Consider the following 6,142-nt stretch of genomic DNA (forward strand, 5'->3'; position numbering starts at 1 on the left):
ACATACATGGAAGAGAGGCACGTGTAAGGCCCAGACCTCACCAACCTACACCTAGCCAATACAGGACACTGTGAGGTCATGGGTCAGAGGTAAGAGGGCATGGTTTGGCGGTGGAGAGAAGGGAAAACCTATTTTGAGGTTCCTGCTAGGGCTTTTTTGGGGGAAGTGTCCTGCTGGGATGACATACCACCCAAATGAGCAAAGCTGAGCTGGAACCATTAGGTGCATGCCATGAGGGATAGGGAGAAAGAAGGCACCCACACCATAGCAGGAAAGGGTGCCAAATAGTTTTGTTTGTTTGGCAATGGGGAGTGGCACACAGATGGATTAGTGGTGGTTGGCAGGTACACCCAGACTAGACAAAGGTGGTTAAGGGCTAAAATAGTAAAATCCGGTCACGGCAAACACCATAAAGAGACCCTTGCCATGTACAGGAAAAGGGGACAGCAAGCACCACGGTATTAGAAATTTGAAAATTAGGAAATAGAAAACAAGTATTAAGAAAAAGAAGTAAAAAGAAAAAAGATAAGAAAGGGGAATATTACAAGAGAAGGAAAGAAAAAGATAGAGAGTTAGAAAGGCAGGCATGCACCAATAAATTGATTCCCCCTCTCCCTCTCAAAATCTTGCTTTCTGCTGAAAATAAAGAGTGTTCTTGTGTACCAACCATTCAAGTCCGCTTCTCTCAAAGTGATTAATTTCCACGGCAGGATCTCCTTGAGAAATTATTCACTTTCAAAAGAGGCGTTCTTCCCTTTCTGGTTTTGGTCCTGCAGATCAGATTTAATCCGATTTATTTCTTCTCTCAATCAACTCATATACTACCCACTTGTTTCCCTTATTTTTCTTATAAAATAATTGTTATTAAACTGTGATTATCTTTTCTTAAGTAGGGATTATCTGTTTAGCTTAATAACTCAAAGTACTTTATTTTATCTTGTTATTATCATATCTGCCTGCCGCAAACCATCTAAAACAATTCTTCCCACCGTAAGTGTGCTCCTGGCAGACGAGGCATAGTTTGTGCATAAGCTGGACCAAATTAAGTTGCAGTTGGATCAGTCTCAACTCCCATACTCAGAATACTTAGACCCAATACTGCAGGAGACAGCCCAGCTCACTTTAACCAAAAAAGGCCCACTACAATGAGTTGATATGATGAATGATTATCAGTAAGTAAAAAAGTGATGTTAGTTAAAAAAAAAAAAAAAAAAAAAAGGGTGACATGTTAGTAGTGGGCTAGAGAAACCATAAAATTTTTTTATTAAGAAATAAATTTTGTTTTTATAAATCTCAAAAACAATTGAGTAATAAATATTGTATTGAAATTGAAGCAGTGTCATTATTGTGGTTCACCTTCAATTGGATACTTGGAATAAAATTAGATTCCATTTGAAATCCAATTTGGATTCTAATTGGATTTTTTCTAGCTTTGACCCCATGCATATGCATGGATACACTTAAAGATATACAGATGCATAACATAATTCCTATATATATAATTTAAATACTATTGATAGTCATTTTTATATTTTGTTAACTCTTTAAAAAAATTTGTAAGGATATTATTAGGTATAAAATGTAAATTGTCCATATTTATTTATTTATTTATTATTGTGAAACACTTTTTATTTTTATTTTTTATGATTCATTTATTCTAGACTCTTTGGTTTTTGTACTTTTTTTTTTTTTTTAAAAGAGTTTCAACTTATGGTGTTCGCTCCTGATGATAGCTCTTTATCATCAGACCAAGATACTAATCAGTTTTTGGTGTAGGTGGGGATTGATCCCCAGATCTCTTATACAACCATCAGAGACTTTACCAGTTGAGCTAACTGGAACCCACTTTGGTTTTTGTACTTAATAACTCATTTGGATGAATATCTATGATGTTGTCTCATATTTGATTCTAAAATTAAAAAATAAAACTCTTTAACAATAGATAATTTAAGATACATAACGCAAAATTGGAACTCTAATTTAGAATTTTAATTTAAATTTCTCTCAGTTTCACCTATTATTATTATTATTGTAAGGGTAGGTTTTGGATCCTAAGCCTAAAAGGTAAAAGAATTAAGGCCCAAAAAGCTCAATACAAAGAATTTGTAGAGAGTGGACCGGAAACTAGGTTTCAATGTATTGAACAACGCTCACAATGAATTAGAGATGGTAAGAAAACAAAGAAAAACAAGTTAATATGAAGAAATTCTTCATCGGCAAAGTCCAAAGAAAGTAGTTCTTGAATATATTTCTTTTATACTTGATTACAACTATAGTTCTTTGTGCTACAGTGTTTTTTCTACAGATTCTCAACAGATTGTAATGGATTTTTCTTCTTTATATTACCCTCCTTTACTCCATTTCAACCCTCCATGTGTAGATCAAATAACTAGCTTTAATTCTTGTCCCATCAGCACATTCCTGAAATTTTTAGAGGTAGCTATAAGGCTGAACATCACTGTTCAAGTATCATCTCCACATTAATGAGGATAGAGAGTTAGCTACAGAATATTCAATGCGGTGGTAGCAATTTTCTCTTAGATATTTTTTACCTTCCCCTTGTCCTATTCTTTCCTGATGCTTATCCTTACCAGTAGAACTACCTAGTACGTTGCTCTTAATGGTAGGTCAACTCTTCTGACCTCTACTCTGTCAAGCCGAGGAGGCATTTGTCCCAAGACCACCTTCCTGAACCCTCATGACTAGACCTCTTCCTCCATTCACTAATTTGCACATCCACGCTAATGTTTATCTGTCCTCAGACTATTAAATGTCCTCGGACAGGGCTCACAGCCCAATATACATTTCTGGGTCTGTAATCCCTACAATTATTATTATTGTGGAGGAGCTCCCTTAGAAGGTACTATTTGCTTTGGATGAAGACCCTCACAGATTTGTTCCACATCGGGGAACTACGCCTCCCACCTTGAACTTATAAGCGATGGGCCTAAGTGAAGGTGTACCATCGTGTGCGTGATCGCTAGGCCTAAGTAAAGGTGTCCCAGATCACGCACACGATGGTACACCTTCACTTAGACCCAGCACCTTCTAAGGGAGCTCACCCCTCCACAATTATTATTATTATTATAAATTTGAATTTTTTTAGTTATACAAAAAAAGGCTCATAAATATAAAATCATTCAAACTCTTTCTTCTTCTAATTTTATATATAGTGTTAGATACATGATTTTTTTTTTTTTTTTTTATGATTTATTTATATTGGAATTCTCGTTTTTTACATTAAATTAATTCATTTGGCACAAAAATTAAAAATTTTTGATTAGATGGGACACGTGCCATAAAATCAAACTCTAATTGAAATCCAATTTTTACACTGAATTAACTAACATGGCACAAAATTTTAAAATTTTTGATTAGATGGGGCATGTGACGTAAAATTAAACTCTAATTGAATTTCAGTTTTAAATTTAATTGGATTTTCTCTCAGTTTTACACACACACATATATATATATATATGACTTATAAACTTGAATAATTTTTAGTTTTACAAAAAAAAATGCTCATAAATATAAAATCATTCAAAAATTATGTTTTTTATGGTTTACTTATATTGGACTCCTCGTTTTTTACACTAAATTAACTCATTTGACACAAAAATTAAAAAGTTTATATTAGATGGGACACCTGTAGAAAAATTAAACTCTAATTGAAATCTAATTTTTACATTGAATTAACTCACTTCGCACAAAAATTTAAAAACTTAGATTAGATGGGACATATAGTACAAAATTAGACTTTAATTGAATTTCAATTCGAAATCTAATTAGATTTTCTCTCAGTTTTATATATATAAACTAGTCGCTAACCCGTGCGATACTTGGGAAAACACAAAGAATATTTACAAAATCTATATAACATTATAGCTATATTGGTTAGGTTCAAACACCCTCTTCTTGAATTATCAAATTATTAAAAAAAAAAATAACCCTCTTCTTCACTTTTTACTCAAACTTGTTTTCATAGTGTGGGCCCGAGAGGTCTGCAACCCAGCCTAAACTCTACCTGGGCCCAGAACCCGTGCCGAAGGGGTATCCTGCCGAGGACGAATGGTCAATGGCCGACGTGGCGAAGGGAATGGCTGAGGACTTACCCTGTCCTCGGTATTCCGGAGCTGTAATAGAAGGACCCACACTGCGGTGTAGGCAACCCCCAAACAGCCCCCCTCCAGGGGATGTGAACGAAATGGGGCCCATAGGGAAGCAGGGTGTGAAAGTTGGACTAAAGAAAACGCGTCCTTTCTTCAGTAAATGCACCTGCCAATACCCAGAGATGGTTGAAAAGAAAAGACGTTTGGACAGTGTGAACCTTGATCCATGCAACTAATAGAAAGTTAGATGGGATGGCTGACGGGACGGACACAGAGATAAGCTCCCGCCTGACCTACAAGTGGAGGGTCAGGATCAACCAGGCCGGACTATATAATAAAAAGGAAGGTGCGCCAAAAAAGGGGGGCTGGGGAAAAAATGGCCAAGAAACGAGAGCCTCCCAGCCCACCTCCATGAGAAGTACTCTAGGGGTGACGATCATTTAACCTTGTATGAACCCCCTGAAAAACCCACCGCCTATCGATCAAGGCCTAGCCTTTCAAACCCACGCTCTACAAATGATATTGTTAGGGCCGTTTTACATGCGAACCCGACACTGTTACGGTCCGCCACGAATCGTGACCCTACAATTGGCGCCGTCTGTGGGGAAGGCTTGCGTGTTGGCGCAGGTGGTAGGTTGAAACACTTCCTCTGTTATTTCTAACCGTTGGTTATAGAGTTCAAGTATAAAATCTCACTAGGGGCTACGTTTCTTGACGAGGGGCTTAGCTGAAGAGCTAACTCCCCTAAAAGCTAAAGCTCCTCGTACAGAACAAACTAGGCGCTTGGTAGCGTTAACCGTATAGATAAACTCAAGGGGCTTGGCTGAAGAGCTAGCTCCCCTAGAGCTAAAGGCAAGCCAAGGCCCCATACAAAGAGAAAACTAGGTTTTGGACAGAACCAAGGCATTGCATAGTCCTCGGACTCAAGCCTGTGGGAAAACCAACTACCTGGATGTGGAAAACTAGGTTTTGGACAGAACCAAGGCATTGCATAGTCCTCGGACTCAAGCCTGTGGGAAAACCGACTACCTGGATGTGGAAAACTAAACACTAAACGAGATTTAGCTACTCTGCGTGATGGCGAAAATGGTGCTTATATCTTCGCAAAAACAAAGGTTAGAAATGAATCTAAGGCCTCTGTGGGCACAAGTAAATGAGAGTTTGGGGAACATAGTGTTAAATGTCTTGCATGCATAGTTATTTGTACATATTAAAATGAGTCAGCGCAGAGTTTATAAGCAAATAATGCGCATTAACAAGGGCGGATAACAAATATATACATGTTCAAATACTTGGAAACTATCGATAAATTAGGAAGTTTGCGAAAGGAAAAGAGACAAATTAATCGTTCAAATAGAAACAAATACAAAAGCCCAACCAAGGCTTCTACTTTTCTGCTTGTTTGTCGGTTGCATTTTTGGAGGTGGGATTAGGATCAGCTTCAATGCCTGGAATGACGGTTTCTTCTAAGGAAGACTGAACAGGGCCAACACTGGTACCCTGAGTGACCACAGCAAGGGGAATGGCCTGTGGCAACTGTGCAGGAGCGGCTAGTTCTTCTGTACTCGACACCTGAACGCCCACCTTGGGTTCAGTAATTTCTGTAGGTATCTCAGGATCCGCATGCTGCGATATTACCACCACATCTTGAAGTATTCCCTCTTTGGGCGCCTTGCTAGTAGAACCACTGGCTTGTAAGTTTCCCGACGGGGTGACCTCTTCCTCGGGTTGAGCATCCGTGGTCACAGAGCTAGTGGAAGTGGTGTCACGGATGGCCGCCGGGTAGAAAACGCTCTCTGCCTTCCACAAATCTGATGAAGCGTCCACTCCAGCTCGCTTCAATGCTTCTTCCCAGACCTGGGAGCAATAAAACCTGCATACTCCAGGAATCTGCGCCTTAAGGGTGGCTTGGGTTTCGGCTACTCCCATGTTATAACCATCATCCTCGGCCGTATTCTTGGCAGCCTCTGCCTCATTCCTGGCAAATTCGGCCTCCTGCTTTGCCCGTACGGCTTCATCCCGGGCATAGTCTG

Source organism: Quercus lobata, chromosome 10 (genome assembly GCF_001633185.2).
Source record: "Quercus lobata isolate SW786 chromosome 10, ValleyOak3.0 Primary Assembly, whole genome shotgun sequence".
Lineage (NCBI taxonomy): Eukaryota > Viridiplantae > Streptophyta > Magnoliopsida > Fagales > Fagaceae > Quercus > Quercus lobata.